This window comes from Vigna umbellata, chromosome 6 (genome assembly GCF_029865625.1).
Source record: "Vigna umbellata cultivar VRB3 chromosome 6, Vumbellata_1.0, whole genome shotgun sequence".
Lineage (NCBI taxonomy): Eukaryota > Viridiplantae > Streptophyta > Magnoliopsida > Fabales > Fabaceae > Vigna > Vigna umbellata.
Window position 1 is genome coordinate 38,914,411 of NC_142170.1, and position 23,548 is coordinate 38,937,958.

Below are 23,548 nucleotides of genomic sequence, written 5' to 3' on the forward strand. Positions count from 1 at the left end.
TTGATTTTAATGGTATTTATCTCAATTAACTCAGTTCATAACCTTTGTAAAGATGAAAAAGTAATTTTGAAAGTTAATTCTTGATCGAGAAATTTTTTAAAAATAAAATTGTGAGAAAATGTTTCAAACTCAAACAAATGATAATAATATCTATATGGTTTGGCTTCTTTTAGAAGAAGGGTCAAAAGCAAATAAGGTGGATGACCTGATTTGTTTTCACAAGATAACGTGTTAATTGAAAATTTAATAAGCTGTGATGTTTTGATTCCTATAAGATTTGAATATTATACTTTTTTTGACAAACTTCCAATAAACAAGAGAAAATAATGAAACCCCAAAATTTTCCTATCAAAGTCTATACTAAAATTGATCCAAAATAAATAAAATGGTGTCAGAGAAAAACAATGAACAAAAATAAATAAGTTTAAGGGATAATAAAAGTATAACCAAGTTGCATGATAAGCCATTTTAACTTTTTAAGCAAAAGATGCATTCATTGAATCTCTAAGTTGCATACCTTTCATGAAGGGACACTTAATTAAAGTATTCAAATGCCACTACTAAATCATGTTAAGATTATGTTTTTGTCAAATCCATTATGCACTTGCACTAGTGCAATGAAGGAAAATGACAACGGTTAATTTCGCTTATATGCAATGGTTCTGCAACCGAGACATATACAGACGAGGTAAAAAATGATAAGCTTTATGACTCGGTTCTGAACCGAGTCAAAAAGATGTGTGCTTATGCCTCAGTTCAGTCCACCCGAGGTAGTATAGGGGTGGGTGCTTATGCCTCGGTTCAAATCTAACCGAGGCAATAAAGTGATTTTTTCTTTTTCGTCATCAGCTGATATTGCAAGCTCCAAGCAAACATCAAAGGAATAACTCTTCAATTAATCCCTTTCTGGCGACCTCACTTCAAAAATCGAAATATGCAATAAAAGAAATGTATAAGTAGCAATTATACAAAAGTTACAGCAGATAATCGAAATTCATGTATGAACATATATACATCTTGAAATCCATCAACCTTTCCACCCAAAGCCTTGTTTTGTCTATGCTCCTCTAACCACTCACTTACAAGACTATCCATTTCCTTCGCAGTGTCTTTCATGGCCTTCTCATGGCCTCCAAAATCAAACCATCTCAACCAAGGAACATCATCTCTCACTGTGAACCACCCGAAAAGACGCATGAACTCCTTCACAGCCTTCACACATCTCCCTGCCTTCTCATCATCCACAGTTCCTAAACTAAAACATCGCTTTCCCAAAACCATTTGAAGAACAACGTTGAATATCAAATGAGAAAACAATTGAGGGAACCCTAAACTTCTAACTCCACCTAGGCATAGCCACAATCGAAATCAGAGAACCCAGAGAATCAATCAAACAAAAAACACAATCGAAATCAGAGAACCGCAATCCGCCACGAACGCTTTCGTCTCCTCGTCGGCCTCGGCCATGGCGTCAACCGCTGCTGCGGGGGAGGAAGAGGAGGAAGGGAAGTTGACGTCGCTTTCCCATGGAGCTTGCGTCTTCGGTGTTAAGTCCTCCGGCAGCCATGCCATTTCCCAAGCCTCGTTCCTGACGAAGCCTCCCTCTCGGCAACGCAGATCCAACGCGGCAACACGAAGGAGAAAATAAATCTCGCTCCCTTGGGCAACGCAGATCCAACGCGGTGTCGAACAGAGAAGAGAAAGAGGAAGAAAGCTCGTGGAGGAAGAGGCAGTCCGACGACTGGCCTCGGCTCCAACGTTACGGGTAAGCTTTTGGATCTTGTTGTGGACGTTGGGGATGGAGGATGGGTCTTTAGGGGTGGAAGCTGGGCCTTCAGATTTGTAGATCTGAGATTTTTCACCGCCAAAAGCCACCGCCAACAGCCACCGCTTGCTCTTCACTCCAGACATGCACTGATAGGTGAGGTGGAAGCTGCGCTCGAGCCGTCGCCCAGGACGAAATGGTGGTGGCTCCCAGCAGCGGTGAGGCAGCGACGAGGCAGTGGCGGGGCAGCGGTGGGGTAGCGGCAACGGCACTTACAGCAGGCAGAAGCGAGATTGAGGCATAAAGACGAGAGAGAAGCGAGAAAAATAAAAGGGAAATGGGAGCTGCTAGGTTTGCTTGGCTTAAGATTTTCACTGTGCAAAGCCCAAGCCTATATGCCTCGGTCCATCTGGTAACCGAGGTAGTATATTTTTCACTTGAGCTATATACCTCGGTCCATTCTGCCAACCGAGTCAGTATGTCGTTTAGATATCGGTTGTTTATCAACCGAGGCATATAATGATTTCGAAAAAACCGAAGCATAATGTACGAGTTAAAAATGCAATTTTGTACTAGTGTTGCAACCCTGTGAAGATGTTCAATATCTTAATAATGATGACCCTTCTCAGTTAGGAAATGTTGGCTTTTATTGGTTTACATGCTAATGCAATTGGATTGGATTGGATTATATGAAGGGGTTGAAGTCAGGGGATTCAATTTTGGTTCCTCAATTGCGTTAGGCATTGGTGCCAAGTTTGTTCCTTTATGCAAACCTGGAAAGCTGCTAGGTATATATGTGTTGTGTTGAATGTAATTGAGCACTACTATTAATCTTAATTAATTTGTTTTAATTTAAAACTAGAATGTACCAAACATAGGCTAAAAGAAATGAAGAACATTTTGGGTGGATGGCAGGGTCTATTCTTAGTGGAAAGGCCTTGTCATAGTCATATATAGTTTGATCATTCATTATTACTTTGGGTGTTGTTTTACTGTTAATGTTTGTGGATTACTAGTTCATCACAACTCATTTGGCTCCACCTTTAGCATTTTTTGCTCTTATAGGAATAACCTAAACAAGCTCCCAAATGACATACATATATATGGAACTCATCATTTTAATTGGAATAGATTTTTGTGGATGTACTGTTCTTGATCTTCATTGAGCAATCTAATCAATATAAATCCACTATTTGACATAACACAATTCATTCTGGTTACGAAAACAAGATACTAAATAAAACATGTTGCTCACTTTGAAACAATTCATTTTCTTGTAAGTTGAAAGTAATACTCACATAAACAAGATTCTTAGAATCTTTCAGCTGTGTCTGTCAATTTAAACTGGTACTTGTTCCAGTGCATTGATTTGGTCTGCAAAGTGATGCCTAATCTTTGACTTGGTTCATGTTTAGGGGAAGTAATTTCTGAAAAATATGTTCTAGAATATGGCACTAATTGTTTGGAGTTGCATGTTGGGGCTGTTGAGTCCAGCGAACGTGTCATAATTATTGATGATTTGGTGGCCACAGGTGGAACTCTATCAGCAGCAATTAGACTTCTAGGTGATTTGTTCTTGCAGCCTTTTATGATTGAAATAACTCTTTTGTTCTATATTCTCTTTTGGAAGAAAAAATCTCTTATAAAGTGAATGTATTTCTGTGGTGAGTAAGTAAAGATGCAATCATCTTTGATTTCTCATGATTGTAGACCATGATTCACTTTAAATTAAGGGTTCATACATGTAATTGTCTTGTCACACTCCTAGGTAACTACTAGAAATAAAAAGCATGTTTCAATATATATATATATATATATATATATATATATATATATATATATATATATATATATATATATATATATAAAAGCTTTATGAATTAACCCTCATTTTTTGTTGTTGTTCCTAAAATGGTTAATTTTGCTTTCAATTGTAGAACTTGCTAGTGCTAAAGTAGTGGAGTGTGCTTGTGTGATTGGTCTCTCTGATCTCAAGGTAATGGCTAAATTGAATCAATGTTTTTGTAAGTTGTGTTTTACTAGCTAGTCTTAGAAAATTCCATCTTGTTCTTGACATGCTAAAGTAAAGTTCTTTACCAAATTCATTACCTTTTTGTCATACTATGAGTGATCCCATAATGGTTATAAATAAGTGTTGGAAATCCCATGTAAGAACAAATTACAGTATATGAGTATGGGTGAAATCTCACATTACTCAACTTAGGATTGATTTAGCGTTAATCTTACTACTTTAATATCATTTTAAGATATCTATAGTTTGAAATGATTAGCAAAGTGTCAGATTAAGCAAGCTGTTGAAATTATTGATGTAGAAGGGTAAAAGTACCTTAAACTATTTATGGTACTACACACATTCTCAATGGAATGAGAAGGGTAAAAGTACCTTAAACACTTACATTGTACAAAATATGTGGAAGTACTCTATAAAAGAGAACTTTAGTAATGTCAGAAAATTGACTCCCCCAAATTTAATACACAACCACTTAGGATGTCAAAGGCATTTCAATACTGAGGACTTCTCTTTGCATGCCCTTATTGAATGCCTATGACAATAGTGTTCAAATTGCCTTCCACGTTCGACTTGAGTAGTGATAGGTTTATTACTTATGTCACATGGAGTGTTGCTTTTTTGGCTAAATTTTTATTTGTTTGGCTTGTCACAGAACTTGGCCCATTTTCCCAACCATCATGGATGGATGTACGACCGTTGTTATAGTGGAAGGAGAAGTTTGAAGGAATCTTTTGTCATCGGAGTTGAAGAGTTTGTGGAGACGGCCCGACAATATCAATATTATGCTCTTGATGGAGGGATTCGATGTCCATGCATCAAGTGCGAATGTACAAGGATTTTGAAAGATGAAGTCGTCAAACCTTTACCAAAAAGGGTTCATGGCTAATTACACAATTTGGACATTTCATGGTGAACAAATTCCTTCGACCTCCACTGCAGCTGAAAAGCGGCTTGCATTAGGTTCGAATACTATTGTACATACATCTGAGATAGATCAATTTGCCTATATGCAAGAGATGGTCGACAATGTCTTCGTCGCCATGCTGAACAAGAAGCAAACGATAGTCATGATGAAGAGTCTCCAACTGAAACCACTCAGAGGTTTTACAATTTACTGATAGAGGCAAATCTACCTGTATTTGAAGGTTCATTTGAGTCAAAATTGTCAGTGTGCGTTAGACTCATGGCTGACAAATCTAATTGGAACGTTCTCATTCAAGCAGTGGACTTCTATACAAAATTGATGTTAGATTTGACACTACCAAACAATCTCATGCCGAAGAATTATTACCAAGCCAAAAAATGTGTTTCAAAGTTGGGATTTGAAGTCAAGAAGATTGATTATTGTGTTAATGGATGTATGTTATTCTATCACAATGACAATGGCAAAAATGATGCATTGTTGGTTGAATGCAAGTTTTGTGGCTCACCTCGATATTATATGATGCATGCTGGACGGAGGCAAAAAAAAACAATTCCCTTAAAGTCCATGTTCTACTTGCCTATAATTCCAAGATTACAAAGAATGTTTACTTCAATGCAAACATCAGAACACATGACATGGCATGATAGTAACAAAACTGAAGGATATTTGCGTCATCCTTCTGATGGTGAAGCTTGGAAGCTCTTCAATCGTAAACATCCATCCTTTGCTAGTGAACCGTGTAACGTCAGACTTGGTCTATGCTCTGATGGGTTTACCCCATACATTCAGGCGTCTGCATCACTATATTCATGCTGGCCCGTGATAGTTACCCCATGCAATCTACCACCTGAGATGTGTATGACAAAGCCTTACATGTTCTTATCGTGAATAATACCAGGTCCATTGAACCCCAAATCATCGATTGAAGTTTATTTGGAGCCTTTGATTGATGATTTGAAAAAGCTATGGAATGGTGTTTACGTATGATGTTTCAAGGAAGAAAAATTTCCTTATGAGGGCAGCCTTGATGTGGACTATTAATGACTTCCCAGCGTATGGCATGTTATCTGGTTGGAGCACGCATGGTCGATTAGCTTGTCCACATTGCATGGAATATACAAAGTCATTCCAATTAAGTTATGGTCGGAAAAGTAGTTGGTTTGACTGTCATCGACGGTTCTTGCCCATTGATCACCCCTTTAGAAGAAACAAAAAGGCATTTCGCAAAGGGCAAGTTGAAACGGATATGCCCCCGCCGAAGTTGACTGGATCACACATTTGGAGAAGAGTGAAAGACTATCCAAAAGTCACTGAATATGGTCAGAATAGGATAGAAGGGTTTGGAGAATGGCATAATTGGACTAAAAGAAGCATATTCTGGGATCTTCCCTATTGGAAACACAACTTGCTAAGACACGACCTCGATGTCATGCACACATAAAAAAAATTTGACAATGTCTTCAACACAGTTACGAATGTTATTGGTAAGACAAAAGATAATGACAAAGCAAGAAAAGATTTACCTTTGTATTGTGGACGAAAAGACTTAGAGTTGAAGGCGCAAGGTAAGGGCGGATTATTTAAACCAAAAGCAAATTACACCATGTCAAAAGGCAAGGCAAGAATAGTGTGTGGATGGATCAAGGAGCTTAGAATGCCAAATGGATATGCTTCTAACTTGTCCAGATGTGCCAATGTTCAGAACGTACTATTCAAGGGTTAAAGAGTCATGATTGTCATGTATTCATGGAGACTTTCATCCCTCTTGCATTCAGTTGTTTGCCAATGCACGTATTAAATCCACTGATAGAAATCAATAACTTCTTTAAAGATTTGTGATGCACGACACTAAAGGAAAATTCCCTTAGAAAGATGGAAGAAAATATCCCAATTATTCTCTGCAAATTAGAAAGAATATTCCCTCCTGCATTCTTTGATTCAATGGAGCATATTCTGATTCATCTTCCATATGAAGCTTGGCTTGGGGTACCTGTGCAATACAGGTGGATGTATCCATTTGAAAGGTTTATGGGAGAATCCAAACGTTCAGTCAAAAATAAAGCTAGAGTAGAAGGCTCAATTTGTGTAGCTTACTTGCACAGAGAGACAACGTATTATTGTTCACATTATTTCAAAAACTTCATGTTGTCCCCCACTCATGTCAGAAATGAAATGCAATGGCAAGTTCAACCACGTCAAGGTGCATTATCAGTTTTCCGATAATCAGGCCGTTACGCAGGGAAAGAATTCACTCATTGGTTAACTGATGCTGAATTCAACTCTACTCATGTCCATGTCTTAATCAATTGCAGTGAAGTTAAGTCATACCTTGAGTATGTCATCATCCATCTCTTATCTTTGCAATGGTACAATTGTTATGCACTAATACATATCATTTGTACCAGCTCACTTCTTGTGGCTGAGCAAGTCGTAGAAGGAAATGCTTCTGCTAGAATACACTCAGAGTTTCCCCATTGGTTCAGAAATCAGGTCCTTACTTATTCCTATGATTATAGCAAGGTTAATTTGACTCTTGCTTTTAAAATTTTTTTATCATCTTTGTAGGTTTTTAATCAGGCATTAACTCCCACGGTTCAAGAGTTAAGACATCTATCCAATTGGCCAATGAGAAGTGTGAAAGAATGGCACACTTACTTCACCAATGGTTATAAATTCCATACACATGAGTGGTCTAAAGGAAAGAAAACAACAAATTATGTACGTCAAGGGCCTTACAGAAGGTTTCTATGATGATTTCTATGGCATCATTCATAAAATATATGAGCTAGAGTACAACACCACTACTTCTCCAAACAGAGTAGTACTTTTTTATTGTCAATGGTTTGATCCTTCTAGAGCTGGTATTAGAGTGAATTCGTGCTTTAATATTGTCGCACTCAACCAGAGATTAGGATATGGACCGTTTGATCCTTTCATTCTACCAACTAATGTCAGACAGGTTTATTATGTGGCTTATCCACCATTCCGAAATATTGACAAGCGCGGTTGGGCCGTAGCAATACAAACAAAGCCTAAAGGTCGCATTGACTCAAATGAGGTTGAGGAAGATGTTGCCTACCAGCTTGACCAAATGTCACAACCACAAGAAATTATTGAAGTTGAACGTATAACCGCATTGGTCGACCCTAATGGTGATGAAGATGAATTAGAAGCAGCAATACAAGGTGATGAAGAACAAGAACAACAACAACAACAACAACAACAACAACAAGATGATGATGATGATGATGATGATGATGATGATGATGATGATGATGATGATGATGATAATGATGAAGAAGAAGAAGAAGAAGAAGGAGAAGATGATGATGATGATGATGATGATGACGATGATTTGGAAGAAGATAAAGATGAAGATCATGATGATGACGATTGAATGTTGGACATCTATTGTAGCAAATTGAACTATTATTTCAATAGAGTTATCTAAAATACCATCTTTTAAGACTGTGTATGCAATTATTTTACATTCACTTTAATTTCTATTGATCATTCCTTAATCATTTCTATTGTTTCGCTTTATTTGTAACCATTTCAATGCAGTAATGACAGGACAAGGTTCAGAACATCCTGATAAAGGAAAGGGGGTAGCAAAGCTTAAAAAGAGGCAACGCCAGGCACCAAAGTATGTACTTAGGGTGCTTGCTAAACTACCTACCACTACTGCCCCTAGTCCGTCATCTGTGGGGCCTCCTCCTACCCCTACACCACACCCTTCTCCTACCCCTGCAGTAGACCCTACTCCTACCTCTGCAATACACCCTTATCCTGCCCCTACAACACACCCTTCTCCTACCCTTGCAGTAGACCCTCTTCCTCCTCTTGTGATTATAATCCTCAAACCTCCCCCTATGCTTATTACCCCCACTCCTCCCCCTGACCCTACTTCTATACCTTCCTCATCTTGTATACCGTCTTCTGAGATTGTCACACCATCTACTGATCTAGATTCAACTGGTGATGGTGAAGGTCTTGACCCCACCCTCCATGATCGACCATGGATTGAGCCGTATGGTAAAGGGTAAGATATTAATCCCTTGTTTAACCATTATGATGTTTAAAGTTTGGATTAATTCAAATGACTTTTATTATGCAGGTTTATTCCATCCAGGGTTGATTCGCAGGCCATCACACGTTCAATTAAGCAACAGTTTTTAAGTCCATGGCCTACTTGGGGAGCAATACCTGATGACGACAAAAAGCCATTCTGGGAGCGTTTTCAGGTGAACAATCCATTAAACTAATTGTCATTCTTCTTTAGTATGTTCATCAATTAATGTTTGTTCTGTTTTATGTTACAGATGAAGGTGCAGTGGAAACTGAACATGAAAAACAGATACAAAGAAATTTCCACATGAAAGCATCTCATCGGCTATCAGAGATGTTTAGGGATGCCCGCAATGCAGGAGAGCGCCCTTACTGGTTGGGCGAGCAAATTTGGAACTCTTTACTGGCTCATTGGAATTCATTACAGTTTTGCAATAAGTGTGCTAAAGCCCAGAGGAACAGAGCTTTTGAAAAGGGTGGCACCCTGCATATTGATGGGTTGATCACGATTCATGAGCATGTCATTCATATGGTAAACTTTCATTACCTTTCTGTTTCTTTCATATATAAGTTATGTATTTTCTATTTCATATGTTGATGAGGTCTTTGCACAGACTCATGTTCGGAAGGATACTAATGAATTCGTTGATGAAAGATCTCGGAAGACTCATGTAAGCAAATAACACTAGAACTATTAGTAATTTTTAATTTATGTTATTCTATCATTCCCTAACATTGGTTTTGCATGTTTGAACAGGAAGAATTTTCTACGAGACTTTCACATGTTAGATCTGAACATGGGTCAGCTCCTACACCGGATGATGCGAGTAATGAAGAAGACGACATTCGTAGGACACAGTGTTGGGTCGACATCATTGGTGGGAAGAAAAAGGGACGAGTGTACGGTGCAGGACAACTTGCTGCAAACTATACAGCATCGAGAGGAGGTACTCTGAAGCATCAACCTTCTTCTTCCACCACTATTGCTGACGAGGCCGTTGCCTGCCTCACGCAGGTACTAGAGCAACGTGACCAGGAAATCACTGATTTGAGAGCAGAATTTAGAAACTTTAAGGCCCTGATCTTGAGAGTGTTGCCTGAGACTTCACAGGATCAATTCAATATCCCTCCGACCCAGCCACGACCCTCCCCGTCACTCGTTGTCCCTCAACATCCCACAACAGTCCAACCCTCATCAGTCCACCCGACATCAGTCCAACCCACACTAGTCCAACCATCTATAGATGAGCAGGATGATGAAGATCATTCTGATGATAACTATGTACATTATTAGTTTTATTTTGTTTTTAGTTGTTATAGAAACATTTGATATTAGAACATTTGGCATTTAGATATATTATTTGGATGTTAGATCAATTGGATGATTTGGATATTAGATCAATTGGATGATTTGGATATTAGAACATCATTATGTTACATTGTATAATGTTTTACTTATAAATACATGTTCTATGGATGATTGGATGATTCAGATGTTATATTGTCAGTCTGATCAATGATTGCATCATTGAGATGCACATTATGCAGGTATGTATGTTCTTGGAAAATGTTATGCAGGTCTGTTTGTGTTGTGAACAATTTATACAGGATTGTAGGGTTTCATAAGAAATACAATTGTGCCTTGGATCTGCCTCGAACTTACCGAAGGCTTATGCCCATCGGTAATTACCCACGTTAGGTAATTACCGAAGGCTTCCGCCCTTCGATAATCAACGAGGGCTTCCGCCCTTCGGTAATTACCGAGGGCTTGTGCCCTTGGGTAATTACTGAAGGCATGCGCCCTTCGGTAATTACCGAAGGCTTGTACCCTTTGGTAATTACCGAAGAGCGGAAGCCCTCGGTAAATCTTAGTGACATGTGATTTACCGAGGGCTCGTCGTCGATAAGTCGTCTGTAATTACCTTGTACCGACGGTTTTCGGGTGTTTTCGAGGCTTCTGGCCTTCGGTAATGCCCTTCTTTTTGTAGTGATCTGATCATGGTTGTGATGTCCACACATTCCCTTTAACCTAAACGGACACTCAGATTTACCAGTGCCGTATACACTAGCCACCACATCGGCTTTGTATTTTTGATATTTTCCACCACTTTCACATCAAAGTACGACAAACGTTCTTCTCTCGCGTATGTTCGTTCGTTCTTGAATATTAATTAAATAATATCTTATATTCCAAGCGTTCGTACAATTTAGTGCTAGGTCTTTCACCAAGCGATTGTGCTATTTACTCATAGTTCTTTTATTAAGCGCTCGTACGATTTAGAGCTAGGTCTTTCACCAAGCGTTCGTACTAATAGTGCTGGGTCTTACACCAAGCGCTCATTCTCTTTTCTATAATTTATATGGATGAAAATAGCGTTCGTCCAAACTCAATGGGTTCACCCTCTACCGTGCTCGACATTTGACTGGCATTCGGTTTTCTTGAGGATAAATTTATAAGTAAGCTAAGTATTTATAAGCGTTCGATTTCTTCATATGAGTCTTCTAAGTACTATTATTTGAATGTCTTGTAGTGTCTGTCTCCATTGGTTTCGGACTAGAGTCTTAGTACTCGGTCTAGGCTTTAAGATGTTCAGTTTAAATGCTCATGGTTCAGTTCATGAAATTGATTCACCTTGTAAATAACGTTTGATCCTTTTAAATCTTGTGAAATATTATTGAACCCGGTCTCTTTCAAATCCTGATGGTAATTCTCTCTCGGTTTTGATCTATTCTGGAACTGGAAACCTCTCGGTCTCAGTCCAAGTGTTCGGTCTCGCTAAAGGTTAAAGTTTTACGTTCGGTATTTTGTATCTTAAGTGATCTTAGTTAAAATTGAAGTTTAGAAAATGGAAGATGATGGAATATGATGTATATGAAATGTATTTGATTTTGAACGAGTATTCCGGGGAGGAATATCTCATTGAATGGATATTGGAATTTGGTAAAGTATGAATGTGGGCATGCTAAGCTGGTGGTTCATCCTGATGTTCTGTGATTACTCGTTCTCACGTAGAGAAGGGTAACTCATGTGTGGGAACGGGAGGAGGTCCTAGTCCTTATGGTTAATTTGGACAGATAGGACTAACCTCGGGTGGCAGCTGTTGAGGGTATCCCAGTTACTACATCACCCGAGTGCACGAACGTCGTAGCTACACAAAATTCATACAGTCCAGATAGTCAGTCTAGTATTAGGCTTTACATGAATGAGTTAATGAATTATCTTGTGTGATTGAATTGTGTGAAATATATCGTCATATATGAGTTGAATTACATAAGCTTACCCTATGTTTTCTGTCTTGTCTGTTTTGTACGTTCGGTTGTCTTTCTGTTGCAATGATCATCTATGTGGATGTGAGCAGAAGGAGACGAGCTGCTAGAAGAAGCGCTGGAAGAAGAAAATTTAGTCGAGGTAGAAGTTAAGACCGAACAGTAGAACCGTTCAGTCAGTAGTATAGTTTGATAGTAAGGTGATCGTTCGATCACCTTTTCCCTTTGCTTTTGTATGACTGTCCGGTGTTGGCTTTTGTAAACCGTTCGGTCAGAATTGCTTATCTTGTACAGTTTAAGTTTTTAGTTCTTTCTGTAAGGCCGTTCAGCGACAAGCGTACTTCTCTTTTAATGTAAGACTGATCTGTAATATTATCAAATGTGATTATTCTATTATATAGTTTTAGACTGTATTTTTGGGATGTTACATTGAACAATGGTGAATGGTGTCAAAGAGTAAAATGTTTCATTAAAATGTAGGAATATATAATTTTATGATTTTTCAAATGTGTTTTTTATATTATTTTCAATAAAATGGTTTTAATATTCTAAATCACAGTCTTAAAATATTTTTCTAATAATATTTAAAACAACTCAAGGTTTATGATAATTACAGTTTCTTATTTTACAAATTCATTACGTTGTCTTAGAAAAAGTATAGTTTTAGATTCACATTCGGTAATTATATTTTATGAATTAAATGGAGATGCTAATCACAAGCGAGACATGACAACTGTTAAATGTGAGATCAAACATCTTTTTTATAAAACTTTTCTAAATTTAAAATTGTTATTAAAACATATTTCATTTATTATATTTGATATTATTTTATATTATCATTAAATATTTATAATTTATTTCAATTTATTATTTATCTTTTCATGATAATGTCATAAATATTTATTTCATGTATCATATCTGATATATAATATAATTCTTAACAAAAGTAATCTCAAATTCATTTATTAAAGGTCTTTTAAAATCGTTTTAAGAAAAATAAAGTTTTTTAAAATGTGGTGACAATTTTAATTTTTTTTAAATAAAAATTTTGGTTTTAAAATAACTTAAGTTTATATTAGTATATGCTTCCGTTCAGGTCTATTTGTATGTTAGGGTTAAAATTATATTTTTACTAGAGTATTTTTTATTTTCGTTCATGGGCGTTAGTTCTTCACTGCAAAAGTAATTTTGCTTTCTTTCTCATCATTATATGTAAACCACATTGTCACTTTTGATGTCAACCAATATGTTGTTAATTTTTTAAAAACATATATATAAATATTACAAAGAGAAGACTAAGTTTCTTTGAACACTTCAATGTCATCAAATTAAACAAAACACAAAAAAGAAATGACATTTAACCTCTTTTTCACTTATGGGTATCTCCTTCACTTGCCAAGAAATGAAAAAAATTACCAACATAACTAAAAAACAATATAAACTAGGCATATGACAGACAATGTTTAAATAATATATGCACCAATAGTGAAGAAGTTTGTTGCATGTTTTTGCCGAAATCTGATGGTTAACAATGCAAAAGCTTTTACACTATTTATGTTAGACTCTAGTTTTAGTTTTCCATAGCATTGAAACTATGTTCTCTGTAATTTGGTGTAGTTTTTTGTGATTGCAGTGCCACAAGAGGAAGAGTATATCTGCCACAAGATGAATTGGCAAAAGCTAGGCTTTCAGATGATGACATTTTCCGAGGTAAAGTTACAGATAAACGGAAGAAATTCATGAAGGGACAGATAAATAGGGCAAGGATGTTTTTTGATGAGGCAGAGAAAGGACTTGCAGAGCAAAACCCTGCTAGCAGGTGGCCAGTGTGGGCGTCAAGTAATTCCTAAAGAAAAAAAAAATTGGATAATTTGCCATTTTTGAGTTTAACGGAATATTATCTTTCCAACTTGTGAATCAAGAAATCCTTGATTGTACAAATTAACAAAGATGAGGAATAGCTTGAGCTTCCTTTCTTTGATCAAGCTTGTCAACACCCAATTTCGTCCGGGTAAGTAAATAATTAAAAATAAAGAGTAAGAGAATAATAATTATTGGTGGGTAAAAAGGGATAAAATAATAACTATAATACCGGACACAATATTTTTGAAATGTTAGCTTAATATGGTAATTATTTGAATCAATATTATGCTAATAATTATAAACAGTAATTAAAATAATATATTAATATAATTTGCTGCGTCAGTTTGCTTTTAAAGAGGAAAATATGATTTTTTTTTAAAATGGACAAATTTTCTGACAATATTGATAATCAATGTTTTGAATATTATTTAATTTGTTTTCTGGCAACCAAGACCATTTCTTTCCCTATTTTGTTTTATTGTCATTTAATTCATAATTAAGGCAAGATTGCCATAATATTACAGTGTGTATATAAATACGCACTCTGTCATAGAAAAAAGGGGGACGAAAGAATAGAGAGAAGGAGAAACAGGCAAAAATAATAACAAGAGAGAAAGACAGTATAGAGAAAAATAGGTTCACCCGTAAGGGTTCTGTCAACGGCAATCACCAAAGAAGAAATAGAAGAGTATTGAAAGCTAAAAAAGTATGTCACCTCTACACCATTATTTTTTTCCCTTTTTATTGTACTCTGAAGTTTTTCCTAAAGGTATTATTTTTCCTACACACAAATAATGTTTTTGTTAAATCATAAATTTTTTTATAAGTATGTGTCGGCTTATGGCAAGTTTCTTTCTTTTTCCCACCATTCTTAAATAATAAATAAATACGAGATCTTTAAAACCAAAAAAATGTCAATCTTGTTAAACCAAATCTTTGTTGGATTCACTTTTCAAAAATCTAAATCAATTTATAATAATTTTTAAAACAAACTCACAAACTTTTTTCTACATAAAGAACTACGCGATCCCTGATTGTCCATCATAAATGGATATACGTTGGAGCAAGGTCAATCCTTGTCGGGTTCATAAAACAAAAAAAAAATATTTTTTTTCTTAATAGTTTCTTTACTTTTTTTAAGGGAAAATTAAACATTTATCAAAACCACGTCAACTTTATACATTTAATTAAAGTTAATGCTTTTAGGCAGGCGCAGTGGGTGCTAATACCTTCCTTACTCATAACCGATTCCCGAACCTAAAATCTACTTTTCACAGACCATGTCTTATTTTTTGGTTTTCCATGGTGGCGACTCCAAAATATTTTCTTAATCCCGTTTGTTTTTCGGCTCACCATCCCGTCGCGATCGCGGTTTCGATAGAGCTACAATCACCAAAGCAACTTATGGCTTCGCAATTAACAATGTATATGGTAATCACATCAAAACCATTAAACTAAATAGAATAACTTTTTACTCATTAAACAAAAACATAATAACTACTTACCCTTTTGTGGTGCTTTTTTTTTTGAATCCCAAAAGCTTCCTCCACTTATCTTACCCTTCGAATACGTTGTAGTTCTATATCACACAAATTCAACCAGAGAAAACCATATAAAACATATATATACTTAATAATATAAATTATATGTTATAGTCCTTAAAGATTGCATAAACATACCTTAACACACCTCTTAATGTTCACTCAATGTCCTAACAATGCACCAAAGTATTCCACAACACACCAACCAAACCACACCCCATTTTGTGCCCGAAATACCAAAGAACAAAAGGGTTTAGGATTTTCTACAACATCAAACACTGAAAGATGCTTAGACATTCGAACTTCTTCTTCTCTGTGAATCACCGCAACATTAAACCACTACACACCAAAGAAATAAAGATATATATTAAAGGAACAACATTCTGGACTTACCACAGAGTCGCTGAGACTGAATGACGGCGACCCAAAATCAGAGTGCGAGAACAACAGTCCTAGGGTTCCTCTGCAACTAGAGGATCACGGTGACGTTGACGGAGAACATGATTACCCCACAACGGCACTGATAACGGTTGAAAAACCGTTATTTTTATGCTTAAATTTGATACCAAAAGCAACCTTTAAGACTTAGAAACTAGCTTGAACTCATATTTTTGCTTTAGTTTTGAGAATAAGAGAGTTGAAAGTGAATTTAATGGTTTTGTGCAAGATTCCCTTCATTTTGTAGGCTAATTGAATCATTTGAAAGAAGAATTGAAATACCGAATGATTGGAGTGCTGAAAAGTCAACCAGAAACTAGAAAAGTCAACCAATCAACCAGAAAAGTCAACCAGTCAACCATAAAAGTCAACAGTCAACCAGAATGCTGAAAAACCAACCAGAACGCAGAAAAAGTCTGACCGAGTGGCGCTGAGTGGAAATTTGGCGCTGAGCGGCAGTTTTCAGGTGCCGAAATCACCGCTAAGGGGCAAAACAGCAGCTGGGGGGCAAAATGGATCAACCGCTAGTACCGCTCAACGGTAAAATACCGCTAAGCGCCATTCTAAATGGGCTTGGACTGGTTTTTTGGCACTTTTATGGGCTTGGGCCTAATTTTTCTGTATTTTTGGAATAGTATATAAGCTTTAGGACGTCCTAGGGTTTGTATCTTTGGCAGAAACGAAGCAAACACTCTCTCTTCCACCCCTTGGGGTAGATTGGGAGATGGTGACAGCTCTCCTCTTCTCTTTCACGGGTTTTTCTATCTCTTTCATTCTTTCATTATTGTTCATCTAGGTTCACCATGAATATGGTGAACTAAACCTTGTATGTTTGTTGGGGAATCAATGTAATCTTTTGAAGCTCTCATATATGGAATTTGTTTTTACATCTTTTATTTAAGATCTATGCTTTCTTTCATCATTAGTTAGGGTTTTTCCTCTTTGCTTAATGCTTGCATTGTTTAACTCATTCGATGCATGATTATTGGTTTTGTCGATACGGGCGCGTACGGGGAAGTCTAGATCCGGGGAATTTCTCCCAATATGATATTGGTTGTCGTTAAGCTCCTGCACTTATGAACTGATCATTAGGAATGCTAGGAATTGTATGAACTCGTGATTAGGGAGAAGCCTTCTTGAAAGGTACTTTAGAGAGTGGCATTAACAATGATGATTTGAATGTTGGATTCCTAAAATATATGAGAGTGGATAAGATGAAATTGACCCCCAACAACATATTCATACATAAATTTCATTGAAAGTGTTTATCTTTTGCTTTTTGCCATTGATCAAAACTTCATGCATACATATTTAATTTTCGTCTTTTGCATATAAAACCCAAATATTTCGTCTTTAAGTCTTAGCTAATCAAGAAACCACACAACTAAACTAGGCCGTGAGTCCTTTGGGAAGAACGATACTTGGTCTTACCAAGTTTATTACTTGAACGATTCGGTCATACTTGCCGATTGAAAAAGAAGTTTGTGACATCATATTTTGGTGTTCATAAATTTGTCCATCAGGCACCACGACTGGAACACCACGATTGGAGGCAGGGACTCCTACGGTTTGAGCGACGAAGATGATGGTTCGAGATTAAGCCTATGATTGATGACAATCGTTTGATGACAAGAATGGCCAGAAAAGAACCAAATTTACTAAGCATTAAGGTTTGATTTACTTACCCGATTAAGCACCTCAATGCCCAACTACGGCACCCCACCCAACAATGAGCCCCAACCACAGTGTTTGATGAAGGATTGATGAAGGTAACAATAATAGATAGAGAGAGATGAGCAAGAACCAAAGCACAATCTACACCCACACCGAAGAGGGCACTAGAGAGCAACACCCACACCAAATATCGCTCCATAGAAGGACACCGAACTGAGACTGAAGATGGTTCGAAAGAGAAAGGAAAACGAAATATATACGGAATTTATATACGAAACATCCGTATATAAATAACCGTATATAATATCCGTATATAACATTTTTTCTAAATTCTGTATATAAATTCCGTATATAATATCTGCCTTATATACGGATTTCAATCCATATATAAAGTTCTGTATATAAATCCATTATTTCTTGTAGTGATTTTTGATGTGTGGGAGAATGTGAAGGCCTGAAAAATAGAGTTTAAAAGAGCAAAAAGGTTATCAAGTTAATAGGACCAGACTTTAAAAAAGCCCATTTAAAACATCCTGGTCCATTAGCTTAAGAATTATGTCTCTATCTAAAACTCAGTTTCAGATTTTCTCTACCTTCTCTCTACCACAACTCTATCTTCTCTCTCCCAAATCTCTTCTCTGAATCGTTTAATCTCTGATCAGGTGCCGCCAAAACGTCTGCAACATAGTGGGCTTCGAAACTAACCGATTCATTTCGGATTCTAAGCTGGTAAGTCCCTCCATGCAACCTCTTCTATATTCTTGAACTGCAACAAGCATTTTGTTGGTTGGATGTACCTTAAGCTTTCTCCTTTTCCATCTTTTTTACTCCATTCTACCTCTAAGAGTTGTTTTCATCACCATTTTGGTGGGTTGTAGGGTTTTATTGAGTTCTTGCGGTGAAGGAACTGTTGGGGTGTTCTTGCGAGCTATCCAGTCAAGTTACTCTAAGGTAAAGGGAGCTAGAATACTTCTTTAAATTTCTTGCATGAGGTGTATGTATATTGGATTCTTAATGGGTGCACTGTTTGGAGTTGTATTTTGCGTTTTCAATATGTTGTATTGTATGTGTTGATATGTGAAATCCATGAATCTGTGCTGTGATGTTTGGAATTGTTTTGGATGAGTTGGAATTGCTAAAATTGGTCAATTAGAGGTGATTGAAGGGTGGAATCTGGTCTGACTTTTGTTGGATAGAAAATTTAGAGTTTTATTAGTTTTTAGGTCATTTTGAGAGGGAGTGAGGTAGTGATTTTGAGCATTTGAGGTCTAGAGCGTAATTGGGTTGTTGGGGCAGTCTTAACTAGTGTATTGTGACTTGTTTGAGTCACTAAATTGATCAAAATAGGTGGAAGCAGTGGGATTGGGTTTTGGGTAACTAAGTTAGGAAAATTGGTGTTTTAGAGTTGAAATTTGAGTTTTGATTACTTTAGAATGGTAGTAGGAATGTTTAGAATCGTTTAGATAAGTTTAATTGGTAAAAAAACAAGAATTAAGGGTGTTAGAAGTTAGTGAAAATGGTTAGAAATGGTCATGTTGGGTTATGTCCGCAATTATGCAGAATTCTGTAGAGCTCTGCAGAATGATGCAGTTGACTGTTTGGTCTTGTGCTGCTCTCGGTCATAACTGGGTTGGTCTCTTTTGAGTCTTACCAGTTCATGATCGTTCGGTCTCTCAAAGAGTGTTCGGTCTTGTACTAGCACTTGGTCTCTTAAAGAGTGTTCGGTCTGGTACTGGAACTCGGTCTCAAAGCTCTAAGTGCTCGGCCAAAGCTCTATGTGTTCGGCCAAAGCTCATAATGTTCGGCCAAAGTTCTAAGTGTTCGGCCAAAGTTCTATGTGTTTGGCTAAAGATCATAGCGTTCGGTCAAAGCTCTAAGTTCTCGGCCAAAGCTCTAAGTGTTCGGCCAAAGCTCATAGCGTTCGGCCAAAGCTCTAAGTGTTCGGCCAAAGCTCTAAGTGTTCGGCCAAAGCTCATAGCGTTCGACCAAAGCTCTAAGTGTTCGGCCAAAGCTCATAGCGTTCGATTCAAGTTCTTTAGCTATTGTTTTGGGTAAATTAAGTGTGTGTGTTGAGTTCCGTGTAAAGTATGATTGTTGTAATGTGATTTAAGTTGAAAGTATGTGAAGGTATGAAGTATTGTTGTGTTGAAAGTGAAAAGTATCAGTATTGGACGTAATTCGATGATCCTCAAGGGGGATACATGGTGGTGCCCTTCTAGTGTGTTTAGAATGAATTGCATGGTAGCTTAGTCTTGGGGGTTTTCCTGACGCTCCAATGGTCTTTCATTCTCAAGTAGAGAGGATTGATCCATGTGGTGAGGAGTAGCAAGAGGTCCAATATGGCCCAAGGTGAGTGATAACGGACTAACCTCGTGAGTGTGGTAGGGTGAAACCCATTGGCAATGGCGTTGCAAAGTATTAGATGCCACTACGAGTGCATAACCTGCCATAGGTCGGCAATCATTCTAACTCCGGACGAGTCAAGTGTAAAGTGTAACAAGTGGTGTTGTATGGTTCATTAACGTTGAATTAAACTTGCATGTTATGTGTGACTGTTATAACATGATTTTTACATATCTAGCTCACCCTTCTGCTTGTGTTTGTCTGTTGTGTGTGTTGTGTTTCTGTTGCATTGATCATCCACTTGGATGTGAGCAGAGATGGATGAGGTACCCCTGGAGTAGGCCCTGGTTGGTAATGATGTTGCAGCTTAGTTTGTTTAGGAATTTCTTAATTAAGTTCTATTGTTTTGAAATACTCTGTTAAGTAGGAAGTTTTTAAATTGTGGCTTATTTTGGATGACTGTAAGCTTAACAACTTATTTGCAAGTCTACTCTAACTGTTCTCTTTATAAAAATGTGGACCTACTACATCATATTTCTATATAATCTAGGACGTTACAATAAATGTTTCTTCTGTGGCCTTTCATGAAACTGTAACATCGCGTTCTCTTTATTTTTGTTGGATTTGATATAAAGAAAATTCTAGCCTTCTTTTCACACATCTTTTCTTGTTCAGGATATTACTTTATTTGGTGAAGATCATAGTGAGTTAGACTTTGACAACAAGTCATATGAGGCAAGTATATGGTGTATATTATGGTTTATGAATGTTTTATAAGGTCTAGGATAGTAAAAACTAAGTGATTATGAAAAATTTTAATTTGTTAACTCTTTAAAATTGGACAATAGGAGCTTGTTGACTATTTTCAAAGGATTGGTAACGTAAGCATGGGTTTGTCAAACTAAATTATTGCAAGAGTGGTGAAGACAAAAAATTATTTCTTACCTAATAATAACTTGGAGGGAGTAACAATAGAGGAACATGAAACTGATCTTTGTGTAATATGTCAGGTTTGAATTTTAGCACCATGAATAATTCAATACTTTGTGATGTATTAAACGTGTCTTATTTTTTTGGTAATATTCATTCATCTTTTTAATTTACTTGATGTGATTCTTCATTTGGGTATGGTATATTTCAAAAAGCATGTTAATTTTTCTTTTTGGCCTATTAATTGGATTACTTATGAATTATTTCACAGGATGAATTTAAAAACAAGGCATAATACCCAATTTTGTCCCCACTTTGGTTCGGAAATCTCAAGTTAGTCCCTTTATAGAAAAGTGAGTTGAATGGATCCTTACTTGTAATTAATTGACTCTAATGAGTCCCTTCCGTTAAATAGAAGGAAACGGAGTTAGTGGACTGATGATGTGGCAGAAAGCTTCAGGTTTGCGTGCTTACGTATCAATACGCAATTGTTTGCACAAAGCTTCAGGTTTGCGATGGCCATTTTTGGTTGGGAGGCCAGCGAACTGCAGGGAGAAGAAAGAAGAAAAAGACTCTGGGTCTCATCCCGTTGGAATGGCGCGGAGAGAAGAAAGAGACTCTGTAACGATAATAATAATAGTTTATATGAAGAAGAAAGATAAATGAAGAAGGAAAGAAGAGAATAAGTGCAGTGATCTTTGTGCGTGTGTTGTTGTTGATCTTGGTTGGGTGTGAGTCTTGGGTGTGAAAATGTCGCACAACGATACCATACCTCTTCACCCATCTTCCCAATCCGACATCGACGAGATCGAGAACCTCATCAATGCCAGCGTTCACCAATCAGTCCCTCCCGCACGCCCTCCAAGTCCCCCACGCGCCTCCATCCCGGTCTCCGTCTCCGCCGCCCCTTCCCCCTTCATTTCTTCCAACCTCCCTACGCCGCCGACGGTCCCCAAATCCTCCTCTTCCGCTCCTCCCCCTTCCCCGCCTCCGCGTTCCGACATCTCCGGGTTCGGACCCGCCCCCAACACCCTCACAGAGCCCGTATGGGACACTGTGAAGCGCGATCTTTCGAGAATCGTGAGCAATCTGAAGCTGGTTGTCTTCCCTAACCCTTACCGCGAGGACCCTGGTAAGGCACTCAGAGATTGGGATCTGTGGGGCCCTTTCTTCTTCATCGTCTTTCTCGGCCTCACCCTCTCTTGGTCTGCCTCTGTCAAAAAGGTATATATCTATTTCTATCTTCGTTGTACTCTTTCTTCCTAATTGGTAGGGTTTGCAATTCAGATCGCAAATCGCACTTTGTTGATCTGTCGTCATCACCTTCTGATCTACTTTTAGTGGCTAGCTCAGCTGAAATTTTCGTGGTTGTTAAGTGGCGTGTCTCTGGATAGAATCGTTGGGTAGAATTCACTTAGGAGTTTCACGTTGTGCCTGATCTTGATCGTATTGCAAATGTGTACTACAATCACTTGGCTTTAAGGCTTCAAGTATTGCTCTCTGTGTTGCAGTCACAACGTGAAAGAATTGCGTATTGACACGTAAGCACGCAAACCTGAAGCTTTCTGCCACATCATCAGTCCACTAACTCCGTTTCCTTCTATTTAACGGAAGGGACTCATTAGAGTCAATTAATTACAAGTAAGGATCCATTCAACTCACTTTTCTATAAAGGGACTAACTTGAGATTTCCGAACCAAAGTGGGGACAAAATTGGGTATTATGCCTAAAAACAATGAGGAGATAGGAATTTTGCAATGTTAACATAAATTCCATGGAGACTGCATAAAGAGATGGTTACATGAAAAAGCTGTTTATCCCATCTGCAAATTAGAAATATTAGACCATGAATGGAAGTTGGAAGAGAAAAGACTTATTTCATTATTAACATTGTCGATTTCATTTATTTTATGGTTTTCGAACAATAATAATCATGTTGTATAGATGTTAATATGTTAACTTTAGGAATTTGTAATGTCAATTATTTTTAGTTTTCACACAAATAATTGGATGTAATGATTCCTTGTATGTAACAACAAAATTTGGTTTATTCATAAATTTTTGAATGTCCTACTTTCATATCTTCTTACATAGATTGTTGAATGTCTTATTTTCAAGTATGTGATGAAATTTTTTTTTTATACTGTAACATTTTTTTGTCCATTGTTTGTGTCGCGTACATAAATAAATCGTGTTAATTTAATGTGACAACATTTTTATAAATTGAACTGTAAAATAAATTCACTCGTCATTGTTTTATCATTTTAATCAAGAATATATTTTCTTCTATATTAAAAGTTTTAGAAGATCTAATTCTTTTTTTAGCAATTGGATCATAAAGATTAATTACATATTTTATTTTTAAATTTGTAAAATTTTAATAGTTATGTAGAAATAAATGTAGTTATTTTTATTGATTTATGTTGTTTAGACATCAAAATAGTTATAACAGAAAAAATTATATGAATGTTGTATATTCTATTTTAACAAACTTAATAGAGTACGATTATATTCGTTACTATGATTATAAAAAAAAAAAAAAAAAACTTCTCTAATGAATAAAAAAATTGTATACATATTTTATTATGAACTATACTTGAAATAAAAATATTATCTTAAAACTAAAACTTTATATATATATTAAAATAAAATTTATTAGATATATATTTATATAGAAAAGTAAGATCATATTAATACAATCT

The 23,548-nt window shown here is 36.8% G+C and overlaps 1 pseudogene; it reads left to right on the forward strand.

Annotated features, from left to right (window-relative positions):
- Nucleotides 1–21,596: 21,596 nt before the first annotated feature.
- LOC124831065 (protein YIP4a pseudogene) lies at nt 21,597–22,310 on the forward strand (annotated as a pseudogene).
- Nucleotides 22,311–23,548: the final 1,238 nt, after the last annotated feature.